The 13,707-nt window shown below is 33.9% G+C and overlaps 1 long non-coding RNA gene across 1 annotated transcript in view; it reads right to left on the bottom strand.

Moving 5' to 3' along the window:
• Window positions 1-13,707, bottom strand: part of LOC118147469 (uncharacterized) — a 55,783-nt gene that overhangs the window by 17,729 nt on the left and 24,347 nt on the right. The window contains exon 2 of the long non-coding RNA XR_004733898.3: window positions 10,045-10,195. This is a non-coding gene — a long non-coding RNA (uncharacterized LOC118147469). The remainder of the gene's footprint in view (window positions 1-10,044; window positions 10,196-13,707) is intronic.

Genomic DNA, 13,707 nt, shown 5'->3' with positions numbered 1-13,707 from the left:
GATGAGCAAAGAGACTTGTGCTCTGGCTCTTGGACTTTCCCAGCAGCATGGCCCCCAAATGCCAGTCTCCACTTCTACCTCAAAAGAAGAAACCAAGACCACCTGCTGCCCTGAGACCAGAGGCAACATCGGCCTCTGCAGGCTCACCAAAGAAGGGAAAAAAAGAACAACAAGCAACTGAACACATTGATGAAGTACAAAAAGAAATAGGCAGACTTAATGAACAAGCTAGTTAGGAGATTTTGAAAGTAGAACAGAAATATAACAAATTTTGCCAACCATTTTTTTCAGAAGAGGTCATAATTGATCACAAAATAACAAATTTATGGGTAACAATGGTTGACATTTGTCAACCATCCACAAGTGTCTGCACAGCCTGGGGAAGAGGACAAAGAGGTACTGCATTATTTGACTGGAGTTGAAGTGACAGAGTTTGAAGATATTAAATCAGGTAACAGAATAGATTTTTATTTTGATGAAAATCCTTACTTTGAAAATAAAGTTCTCTGCAAATAATTTCATCTGAATGAGAGTGGTGATCCATCTTCAAAGTCCATTGAAATCAAATGGTAATCTTGAAAGGATTTGATGAAATATTCAAGTCAAATGCAGAATAAAGCCAGCAAAAAGAGGCAGCATGAGGAACCAGAGAGGTGCTTTACCTGGTTTACTGACCATTCTGATGCAAGTGCTGATGAGTTAGGAGAGGTCATCAAAGACAATATTTGGCCAAACCCATTATAATACTACTTGGTTCCCAATATGGATGATGAAGAAGGAGAAGGAGAAGATGATGATGATGATCATGACAAGGAAGGATTAGAAGATATTGATGAAGAGGATGAGGATGAAGTGAAGAAGATGAATATGTTGATGAAGGGAAGGAAGGAGAGAAGGATGAAGAAGATGATGACTAACAGAACACTGATAAATTTTTAGTAAGTTGATTTCTTTGTGATACAGAGATCCTAATTTTTTTCTTTTTTAAATTTTAATTTTTAAATTTTTCTTATTATACTGTAAATTCTGGGGTACATGTGCAGACCGTGCAGGTTTTTTACATAGGTATACACATGCCATGTGGTTTGCTGCATCTATCACTCCATCATCTACATTAGGTATTTCTCCTAATGCTATGCCTCCACTAGCCCCCCACCACCCAACAGGCCCTGGTGTGTGATGTTCCCCTTCCTGTGTCCATGTATTCTCATTGTTCAACTCCCACTTATGAGTGAGAACATGCTGTGTTTGGTTTTCTGTGCTTGTGTTAGTTTGCTGAGAATAATACTTTCTAGCTTCATCCATGTCCCTGCAAAGACATAAAGTCATCCTTTCTTATAGCTGCATAGTATTACATGGTGTGTATGTGCCACATTTTCTTTATCCAGTCTCTCCTTGATGGCCGTTTGTGTTGGTTCCAAGTCTTTGCTATTGTGAACAATGCCACAATAAACATACATGTTCATGTGTCTTTATAATAGAATGATTCATAATCCTTTGAGACAGAGTGTAACTCTGTTGTACAGGCTGGAGTTCAATGGCATGGTCATAACTAACTGCAGCCTCCAACTCTTGGGATCAAGCAATACTTCTGCCTCAGCCTCCTACTTAGCTGGGACTACAGGTACACACCACTCCAGCTGGCTAAGTTTGTAAACTGTTTGTAGAAATGAGATCTCTCCTCCTTGCCCAGGCTAGTCTTGAACTCCTGACCCTAAGGAATCTTGCCACTTTGACCTCCCAAAATGCTGGGATTATAACACTGCAAAACACAGAGGCTGAGAAAGAAGTTTCTCGTGCCTGGAACTAACAATGACACCCCAATTATATTATTCTTTTTTCCCACTGTATTGTCTTTGAAGGCAAAGCAGAAACATGTGTTTTTTGTTAACTATGCTGTGAGAAAACTAATAAGCTAAAATACTTTTCATGTTATTTTTATTTAATAGGAAAAGGGCCCACATAAATTGCTAGTAATAGTTAAATCTTAACTAAATTATTTATACTGTTTTAAGTTTAATCTTTTATTTTAGATTTCTATACCTAGAAATCTGCCCAAAGTAGGGAATGCTTATTTGTGCTAATCACAAACTGTTTTCCAGCTCCTAGTAGATGGAATGGGCTGAATGACAACATTACAGTCAATGCATTCTGTATAAAAGTAATTTGATCTACACACATGAGATTCTGGAAGTCTCTTTTCCTGGCAATGATCCAGGTTATAAATATTTCATCATCTGAAGTTCATGAGAGACCAATGATTAAAACACCTCAGCTGACTCACAGTGAAAATATAGTCAACAAGAAATAATCTTCTTCAATTATCAGTCTCTATCTCTGCTTCCCTGTTACTCCCCTCCTTTTATTAATAACATATGATACTTTCACTGTGCATAATTAATCAATATTATATTTTGCTCTCAGGGCATCATAATCTTTATTTGCAATTGATATAAAAAATATTAACCAGTGATATAAAAAAATCTCACCAGACTTATGAAGGAGAGTATTAATGTATATAAAACAGAATTTAGCATTTGGTAGTACTATTGAGAAAAATTGTTCTCAAAGAATATATGTACAGCTATAGTTAAATGGTATGTGGACCAACAGAAGAGTGGAAATATAGCCAAACAGTGCCTTTGTTAAAAATAGATAAATTTCTTATTCTGTCATATGAAATCTTTGAAATACTCCCATTATTAAAAAATAGAATAAAATAAATTCAAAATTTAACAAAGTATATGTGGTCAAGTGAAATCTCTAAAGAAGTCATAAACTTTGCTTTAGCTATTTTTTTCATTGCTTACTTTGAAGAAAATTTTTGAAATGTAAATAACATGTAATTTTTTCAGATTATATATGTGTGCATGTGTGTTTGTGTATATGTGTACATATGCATACATATATGTGTATATATACATATACTTACATATATATGAAGTATGAGTTATGCTAATACAGACAGTTGTAAGATACTACTGAAAATGAAATAGAATAAAAAGACATGTTGAAATTACTGGGTCTGTGGCAATTCCATTAAAAGTATAGTTTTTAAAGAATGGCATTCCAATATTCTGGTTTCTCTTCAGATTGTATAAATCTTTCCTTTTAAAAATGGCATTCTGGTTACAAATTGAATGGAGTGAAAATATATATCTTGATTTCTATATGATGAAAAATATAAATTCTACATGATATGGTTTGGCTCTGTGTCCTCAAACATGTCTCATGTTGAACTGTAATCCTTACATCTCAGGAGAAAGAAATGTAATAGGTGATGAGATCATGGAGGTAGATTTTCCTCATGCTGTACTCATGATAGTGAGTGAATTCTCAGAAGACCTAGTAGTTTATAAGTGTGGCAGTTTCCCCGTGCTCTCTCTCCTGCTGCCATGTAAGATGGACCTTGCTTCCCCTTTGGCTTCCAACATGATTATAAGTTTTCCGAGGCCTCTCCAGCCATGTTGAACTGTGAGTCAATTAAACCTATTTTTGTTATAATTTATCCAGTTTCAGGTAGTTTTTCATAGCATTATGAAAGTGAACTAGTACAGAAAATGGATACCAGGAGTGAGGTACTGCTATAAAGATACCTGAAAATGTGGAATTGATGATGGAATGGGGTAATAGGCAGAGGTTGGAACAGTTTGAGCAACCCATTAAAAAGATGAGAGGAAGATGTGAAAAAGTTTGGGACTTCCTAGAGACTTATTTAATTGGTTTGACCAAAATGCTCATAGTAATATGGACTATAGTAATTTGGTCCAAGTTGACATAGTCTTAGATTGGGATAAGGGACTTTTTGGGAACTGAATTAAAGGTTACTCTTGCTACGCTTTAGCAGAGACTGGTGGCATTTTGCCCATGCCCTACAGATCTGTAAAACTTTGACATAGGGTATCCATTGGAAAAAAATGCAGCAAAGCATTTTTTCAAAGCAGCAAAGCATTTAAGATATAACCTGACTGCTTCTGAAAGCATACAATTAATATGCATCGACAAAGAGATGGTTTGAAATTGGAACTTGTGTTTAAAAGGAGTTTGTAAAAGTTTGGAAAAATTGCAACCTGACCATATTGTAGAAAAGAAAAATCCATTTTCTGGAGATAAATTCAATCCAGCAGCAGAAATTTGCATAAGTAACAAGCAGCGAAATGTTAATAGCCAAGACAATGGGAAAAATATCTCCAGGGCATTTCATAGATCTTTGCAACAGCCTGTTCCAGCATAGTCCTAGAGACCTAGGAAGGAAAAATGGTTTTGTAAGCCGGGTCCAGGGCCCTACTGCTCTGTGTAGCCTTGGGACATAATGCCCAGTGTACTAGCAGCTCCTGCTAGATCTGTGGCTAAAGTGGGGCAAGGTACAGCTTGGGCCATGGCTTCAGTGGGTGTGATCCCCAAACTTTGGCAGCTACCATGTGGTATAGGGTCTGGGGATAGGCAGAATTCAAGAGTTAATGTTTTGGAGCCTCTGTCTAGATTTCAGAGGATGTATTCAAATACCTGGATGACCAGGTAGAAGTTTGGTGCAAGAGTGGAGCCCACATAGAGAACCACTACTAGAGCAAGGCAAGGGGTAAATGATGGGTTGGAGCCCTCACACAGAGTTCCAACTGGGAAACTGCTTAATGGAGCGGTAAGAAAAGGGCCACCATCCTCCAGACCACAGAATGGTAGATCCACTGACATTTTGCACTGTGCATGTACAAAAGCCATAGGCATTCAACATGAGCCCATAAAAGTAGCCAAAGGGGCTAGACCCTGTAGAGCCACAGAGGCAGAGCTGCCCAAGGCCTTGGAATCCCACCTCTTGCATCAGTATGGCACTGATGTGTGACATGGAGTCAAAGGAGATTATTTTGGAGCTTTAAGATTTAATGATTGCCCTGCTGGATTTCAGACTTCCATGGGGCTTCTAGCCCCTTTGTTTTGATCAATTTCTCCTATTTGGAATGGGTGTACTTACCTAATGCCAGCATCCCCATCATATCTTGGAAGTAACTAACTTGTTTTTTATTTTACAGGCTTACAGGTGGAAGGGACTTGTCTTATCTCAAATAAAACTTTAAATTACATAGAATCTAAAAATTTAAAATACATAAGATCGATAAAACAAACGTTGTTGTTTCAAAAAGTTAAGCAAAATCAAAGCATTTGCTAGACTAACCAGGAAAAGCAGAGAACTCAGATGAACAAAATTAAAACAGAAAGCAAAACAAAACAAAATGATATTAAAACTGCTACCACAGAAATATTAAAGATCATCTGAGACTACTATGAAGTACTATATACAAATAAACTGTAAAACCTAGAGGAAATAGACAAATTCCTGAAAAAATACAACCTACCAAAGTTGAACAAGGAAGAAATAGAAAACTTGAACAGAGTAATAACAAGTAATGAAATTGAATCTGTTATAATATCAATTAATAAAATCAGTTATGAAAAGTCATATAACCAGTGTTTAAAAGCCTCCCAACAACAAAAAAGTCCAGGACCAGATGGTTTCACTGTCAAACTTTCAAGGATGAACTAATATCAATTATCCTCAAACAACTCTAAAGTATTGGAGAATGGGAAATTCTCTAATTCATTCAACAAGACCCACATTACCCTGATACCAAAACCAGATAGGGGCACAACAAAAAACAAAAAGGAGAACTACAAGCCAATATCCCTGATGAACATGGATGCAAAAGTCCTCATCAAAATGTTAGCAAATTAAATCCAAAAGTGCATTAAAAGATAATATACCATAATTAAATGGGATTTATCTCAGGAATTTTAGCATGATTTAATATACACAAATCAATAAATGCGATACATCACATCAACAGAATAAAAGAAGAAAACATATAATTGTATTAAGAGACACAGAAAATCATTTGATAAAATAGTCCTTCAAAATAGAAACCCTCAACAAATTCAGCATAGAAGAAACATACCTCAACATAATAAAGACCATATATGACAATTCCAGAGCCAACATAATACTGAATGGGGGAAAGCTGAGAGCCTTCCTTTTAAGAACAGGAATAAGGAAAGTATGCCTACTTTCACCATTCTGATTCATCATAGTACCAGAAGTTCTAGACAGAGAAATCAGGCAAGAGAAAGAAATAAAAAAATCCAAATAGAAAAAATGAAGTTGAATCATCCCTCTTTGCAGATAATATAATCTTATGTGTAGAAAATCCTAAGGATTCAAACAAAGAACTCCTAGACCTGATAAATTTTTGTAAAGTTGTAGGCTACAAAATAGCATATAAAGCATTTCTATAAACTAAGACTAAAATAGCTAACAAGAAATCAAGAAAGCAATTGCATTTTGCTACAAAAATAAAATAAAATAAAACATCTAGGAATAAGTTTAACCAAGGAGGTGAAAGATTCCACAAGGAAAACTACAAAACTCTGATGAGAGAAACTGTAGATGACATAATCAATTGGAAAAATATTCCATGCCTGTGGATTGAAATATTGAATCCTTGAAATAGCCATGCTTACCAAACCAATCTGTCAATATTATCCCTATAATATACCAACACCATTTCTTCACAGAAATGGAAAAAAATGAATTTTATTTGTATGGAAAATAAAAGTGCCTAATAGCCATAGCTGATCAAAAAGAACAAAGCTGGAGATATCACACTACTTAACTTCAAAACACATTACAAAGCAATACTAACCCAGTCAGCATGGTATTGGCATAAAAATAGACAAATAGACCAATGAAACAGAATAGAGAAGCCAGAAATAAATCCACATATTTCCAGAAAACTAATTTTCAACAAAGATGTCAAAAATATACAATGAGAAAACGTGCTGAGACATTTGGATATCCATATGTAGGTGAATAAAACTAGACTCTTGTTTCTAAGCATATGCAAAATCAACTCAAGGTAGATTAAAGATTTAAACATAAGACCCCAACTAAAAATAGTAGAAGAAAACCTGGGGAAAACTCTTCCAGACATTGACCTAGGCAAAAAACGTATGACAAAAATTTCAAAAGCACAGGCAGCAAAATACAAAAAGACAAATAGAACTATATTAAACGAAAATGCATGTGCATAGTATAGGAGACAGTAACCGTAATAAAGAGACAACCTGTAACATTAGGGAAAATATCTGAAAAGTGGACTAATTTCCTATGAAACTCAAACAACGCAACACTAAAAAAAAAATCTCATTAAGTAGAGGGCAAAGGAAATAAATAGACATTTCCGCAAACATACAAATCGGTAACAAATATGTGAATAAATGCTCAACATCACTAATCATCAGGGTAATGCAAATCAAAACCATAATAAAGTATCATCTTATATTAGTCAAAATGACTATTACTAGGCCAGGTGTGGTGGCTCACACCTGTAATCTCAGCATTTTGGGATACCGAGGTGGGCAGATCACCTGAGGTCAGGAGTTCAAGACCAACCTGGCCAACATGGAGAAACCCCATCTCTACTAAGAATACAAAAAATTTAGCCCAGTATGTTGGCATACCCCTGTAATCTCAGCTACTCAGGAGGCTGACTCAGGAGAATTGCTTGAACCTAGGAGACAGAGGTTACAGTCATCCAGGATCCCTCTACTGCACCCCAGCCTGTGCGACAGAGCGAGATTCCATTAAAAAAAAAAAAGAAAGACTATTAATAAAAAGACCAAAAATAACAGATGCTGACATGGCTGCAGAGAAAAGGGAACTCTCAAACATTGAGTGGGAATGTGAAGTGCAGCCACTATGGAAAACAGTCTGGAGATTTCTCAGAAAACTAAAATCAGAACTATCATACGATCCAGAAATCCTACTACTGGTTATTTATGTAAAGGAAAATAAATCAGTATATCAAAGACATACCTGTCCTTGCCTGTTTATTGTAGCACTATTCATAATACCAAAAATATGAAATCAACCTAAGTGTTCATTGACAAATGGATAAAGAAAATGTATAATATATACATACACACACACACACACACAAACGCACACACACACACAATGGAATAGTATTCTGCTATTGAAAAAATAATGAAATTGTGTCATTTGCAGCAACATGGACAGAGCTAGAAGTCATTAAGTAAAATAAACCAGACACTGAAAAACAAATATTGCATGTTTTTAGTCACATGTAATAGCCAAATATTTTGATCTAATAAAGGTAGATAGTAAATGTTAGATATTAGAGACTGGCAAGTGGGAGTGGGTGGGAGGAATGGATGAAGAGAAGTAAGTTAACAAGTAGAAACATACAGTTAGATAAAAGGAATGAGCTCTACTGTTTGATAGCTCTACTGTTTGATATGGAGTGACTATAGTGGCAACAACGAATTGTATATTTCAAAGTAGCTATAAGAGAAGACATGAATTGTTCTCAACACATAGAAATGATAAAAAGTGGTGGACACTTCAGATATCCTGACTTTATCCATACACATTCCATGCTTGTAACAAAATGTCACATGCACACCATAAATATATAAAATTTTATATATCAATAAAAATGTTTCAAAATATTTTTAAAAGGGTTCTTGGAGTAGTAAAAGCATGGAATTGGACATGAAATGTCAAAAATGTAAAGTAGGAGATTATCTGTATTTTTAAATTGCCCACTTTTCTGCTTGTCCGTGGAGTTGTCTTTTGCAGATAATGACTTCTTTTCACAAGGTGAGGAAGATTTTGCCATGACATTTGTACTTTGTGGAAAGTAAAATCAGTCTAATAATTTTATATGATACAGTTGTATCATTTCAAATATTGAGAAATGAGAATTTTAATCAATTTAAATGAAAACAAATTGCAAGTAATTATTTCATTTCATTTTGCATCCCAATTGAGCAGACATATTAGAAGGGAGAATGTGCTTCGTGAGGTGGAATATACCAGATTGGTTGCTACACTGTGAAGTACCAGCATAGGTAAAAGTGAGATTTCGTCAAAGTAATAGCACAGAAAGTAAAATTATAAACACTGGTCACTTTTTGTATGTATTTTCTTACACTTAAGGTCACAAATTATTATTTCCAGGAGTAGAGATCAATAGGACAAAAGAGTTTTTATTGTAAAACATACAAGAAGCAAAATCATTTATAAAACAAAAATAACCTACTGCAAAATATCTGTATGCATTTAGACACTATTTAAGTGTATGTACTAGGATAGTGATGTTCAAAATGAAAGCCACAGGTCTCCTGTGAATAATGAGCACTTGAAATGTGATTAAGGGGCCAAAAAACCAGAATTTTAAATTTAATTTAAGTTTCATCAGTTTACATTTCATAATGGCGTCTCAATTTAGTTATTGGAAAATGTATAAGGAAGGACATTGGGAACAAATTGAGCATGTGAACCTACTTTCTCAATGTTTAATTTTATCAACTCTAAATACAGATCATGTATTCTTGATGACAATCTAGTATAGGGATTGAAATGTATAAAATTGTTAAACAGTATGAAAACAACTTAGTACTAAAAAACAATGTAAAATAGCTCATAAACAATTTTATACTGGTTATATGTTGGGTCACATTTTGAGTATGTTATGTTAATAAAAATTTACTATTATATATTTATTATATATTTAACAAGAAATAAATGACATACATTATCAAAATTAATTTCTTAATCTTTATTTTACTTTTTAATGTGATTACAAAATTTATAATTGCATGTCTTACATTATACTTCTATTGAATAGTTATTATGAAATAACGTATAATACCTGTCATATATCTGAAACTAATTTTCATGTCTCCTCTCCCTCACTCTCTTGAACTAAATTATTAAATATACTGTAAGATACTTTAAAAGAACCATTCATGCTTTAATTTCCCTTACATTTTCTTATTACTTTCTCAATCCCCTAACTAGAAGCTGCTTCCCCCAGAGTATGTAGCACAATGACAGGTATCTATACTTGTATGTGTTGACTATTTTCAAACCTTTGATAAAGTAAAAAAGATGATAAAAGCAAATCTGAAACCAACTCTTATTTGCCTAAAACCTTTTACTTAACAACAAAACAAAAATAAAGATCTTACTTGGAGAAATGGTTTTGAAAGCAATCATGCAATTGATATTTTAAATGTAATTCAGCATTTTAATCTTGGCTCCAATAGTTCAATATCAGTAAGATTCACATGTTGTCTACTCCCATTAGGTTAAATCTCTGCAGTCACATATTATCTTTACCTGTCGGGTTTAATACAAGAAAGAAAATAATCTGTTCTTTTGGGTTTAATAATTCAGCAATGTTTTCTTTTTCAAAGTATCATATAATAACATTGATTAGATTTGGGTGCGGAGTTTTAGATTTTAATACATCTACAGATCTGAAACTACTGCCACAATCAAGATACAGAGCAGTAACAGTACTACTAAAATCCTTGGTATAATCCCTTGACAGTCACACTCTAATCCAATTCCTAACACTCGGAAAACACTGATGTATTTTCTATCACTATTATTTTGCCTTTTTCAAAAGTGACATATGAATGGACTTATCCACTATGCAATATTTTGAACTGGTCTTTTAAAATTTAATGTATTGCCTATGATGTTCATCCAAGTTGTTGAACATATCAATAATTTGTTGACTTTAATTCCTGAGTAGTATTTCATTGTGTGAATGTACCATATTTGATTATCTATTCTACCACAGAATATTTGCATTTTTGAGGTTTGGACAATTATGAATAGGCACTTTTTTGTAAAGTTAAACATGCACGTGCTATTTACACTACAGAATAAAACATATCCACAAAAAAACTCCACACAAATTTATTTTTATTTTAAAACATTAATATTTTCAATATATTTGTCATTCATTTCTAGTTTGATTTCAGTATGACTTGATAACATTTTGTATTCATTCAATTCTTTAAAATTTGTTAAACTTATTTTATGCCACAGAGAGAGTTTATACAGGTGAATGATTCATGTGCATCTTAGAAAAATGCATATTCTCCTGTTGCTTTGAGTAATATTCTATAGATGTCAATTAGATCTATTCGGATGATGATGTCATTTTGTACTTATATATTGTTGTTAGTTTCTGTCTACGATTTATATCTATTACAGAGAAAGGCGTGTTGAAGTCATATTTGATAGTTGCATATTTATATATTTTTTATTTCCACCTCTCAGTGTTTGTGCTATATATTTTGAAGTTCTGCTATTGGTCACCCGTCTATTTAGGACTTATCATTAAGTAACAGTCCTCTTTAGCATAGGTAGTTTCTTATGTTTCATATTTCCTTCTTATATCACTTCTTTGTGTAAAGAGTTTGGTTTAGCATTTATTTTATATCAGATATGCTGAAAACACATTCTCTTAGTTTTAATTTTTTTGAGAAGTTCTTTATTTTCATTCTTGATAGATGTTTCTGCTAGTTATAAACTTCAGAATAATGGTTCTTTTCTTTTAACACTTGTGTCATTTTTCTTTTACTTCCATAGTTTCTGAAATAAAATCCTGTCATTCAAAATGTTTTTCTCCATTGGTAATATGTCATTTTTTATTTTCTCTTGGTGCTCTTGAAATACTTTGTTTTTAGTTTATAGCAGTTTGATTATAATGTGTTTTGGTGTGAATTTGTATGAGTTTATCCTGTTTGGGAACTTATGGACTTTTTGAATGAATCCAAACATTTATGTCTTTTGATAAAATTTGGAAGTTTTCTATCATTCTTTCTTCAAATCCCGTTTCAGCACTATTTTCTCCTATCTTTTTGGAAGTTAGATAACACAAATGTGAGATATTTCCTGTTAGTCCCAAAGACCTCTAGGCTCTGCTTATTATTTATTATTAAAATATTTTTCTTTGTTGTTCAGATTAGACAATTTATATTGCTAGATCTTAAGTTCACTCTTTCATTCTCTCATCTTTATTTTCCTATTTATCCAGATCAGTGAAGGTTTCATATTTATTTTTACAGTCTTAATTATAAAATTCTGTTTGGTCTTCTTTATATTCTCTATTTCATTACCAAACTTGAAATTTTTTCATTTTTTATTGTTCATAATTGCTTGTTGGATTATTATTTATGAGTTAGTTAAATACTTTGGTAGAACATTTCAAATCTTTGTCAATTCATTGTTTGTAACATCTGATTGTCTATTCCCATCTTAGTTTGATATTTCCCTTGTTTTTATATTTTTCTGAGTAATTCTGGGTTATATCCTGTATACTTTTATTATTATATTATAGAGCTCTGGCTTTTATCTAAATTCTATTTTTTTAATTTAATTGGTAACATGCCCTATTAGTTTCAAGTCACTAGTTCCAAAATGCTTCTGTGAGTTGTGGTTTTAATATCTGTTCATTTTTTAATTTATTTGCACTACTAATCCATAGCCGTCTCAGTGTGCACTATTCTGTAGTCAACCTGGGTCCTTGGTTGTGATCCATTCTCAAAGTCTTTGGTATGCTGATTAGGATCAGGTTCATGTATGTGAAGTTGAGATGAAACCAGTAGATCTTAAACAATTTTGTGAGTTTATCTCTTGGGTTTTCTTTCTCTGTATAAATACCCTGGGTACTTTAAAGCTCCCAGGAGCTCCCTTTGCCAGCCATAGGAGGACAAAGGGGGAAAAAAAAAAACTGGAAGTGGGTTCCGCACTGTCTTTGAGAATTAGAAATTTCATTCTCTAATCCTTTATGTAGAACTAGAGAAGTGTTCTTGGCTCTAGCTCTGTTAGTGCCTTGATGGGCTTCTATGTAGATGCACTTTGATAACAATCGGTAGTCAAATTCAGTGTCCTAAATTAGCATTTCTTAGAAGAACCACATGTGCAATTGAATACTGCAGACGCATGCTCTTTCCCTGGCTATCTTACCCCACAATAGCTTTTAGTTTACCCTTCTCACCTCCCCTCACCACAGCCTGCAAGATTAATAAGATAATGCACCTAATAAAAGTGTGTGGAGCCCAGAGCTCAGGGCCAACGTGGTCCCTGCACTTGCGTTGGTCCCCAGACCCATACTGTGAAACAAGACTCATGTCTTTGGCTTTATTTCTTTTCTCACACCCTCATCACCACCTGGACTAAGGGCACTCACGTACAGGGTTGGGGCTGGTACCCAACAAAATCGACAATAATAACCTGAAAAGGAACAGTTTTGCCTATGGGGCTCGACTTTAATTCCAAATATGAAGACCTAACCCGGGGGCACTGAATTTGATGGTGAAGGCTTAGAAAGACGAGGGGTCACTATGATTTTCTTAATTTTATACAAATGTGCTTGATTGTCTACCAAGGTGGGTTGTGTGAAATGCTTATTTGCTTAAGGAGCATAGCTCTTCTGGCTTTCAGAAAGGGAAGAAGTTCCTTTAGAATAGGCACTGCTTAAACTAAACCTGGACTTCTTGCTACATGGATGATATGACCAGGAAGAGGGATTTTTCTTTCTGTTTGTTATTCTCACTTATGTTATTTGGCACCTTTCAGATTCTGAAGCTCAATTAATAAATAAATGATTCTTTGCATGGACATAATCTAAAACACTTGGCTTGCTGAAAACATGCACAAAAATGGTACTCACATAGAATTGTGTAGAGTAAATTATGTTTGAGGAGAGTTTTCCAAATGCCACTTACTGACATATACTTGTTTAAACAACTAGAAGAGTCATACTACTGCATTCAAGATTAAAATATATTGTAATAAATTTTTCATTATAATAATACCACTCCATTGTTTTC

Source organism: Callithrix jacchus, chromosome 14 (assembly GCF_049354715.1).
Source record: "Callithrix jacchus isolate 240 chromosome 14, calJac240_pri, whole genome shotgun sequence".
NCBI classification, from domain to species: domain Eukaryota; kingdom Metazoa; phylum Chordata; class Mammalia; order Primates; family Cebidae; genus Callithrix; species Callithrix jacchus.
The sequence above is the reverse complement of the archived record's forward strand: the minus strand, read 5'-3'. Positions and strand labels throughout refer to the sequence as shown.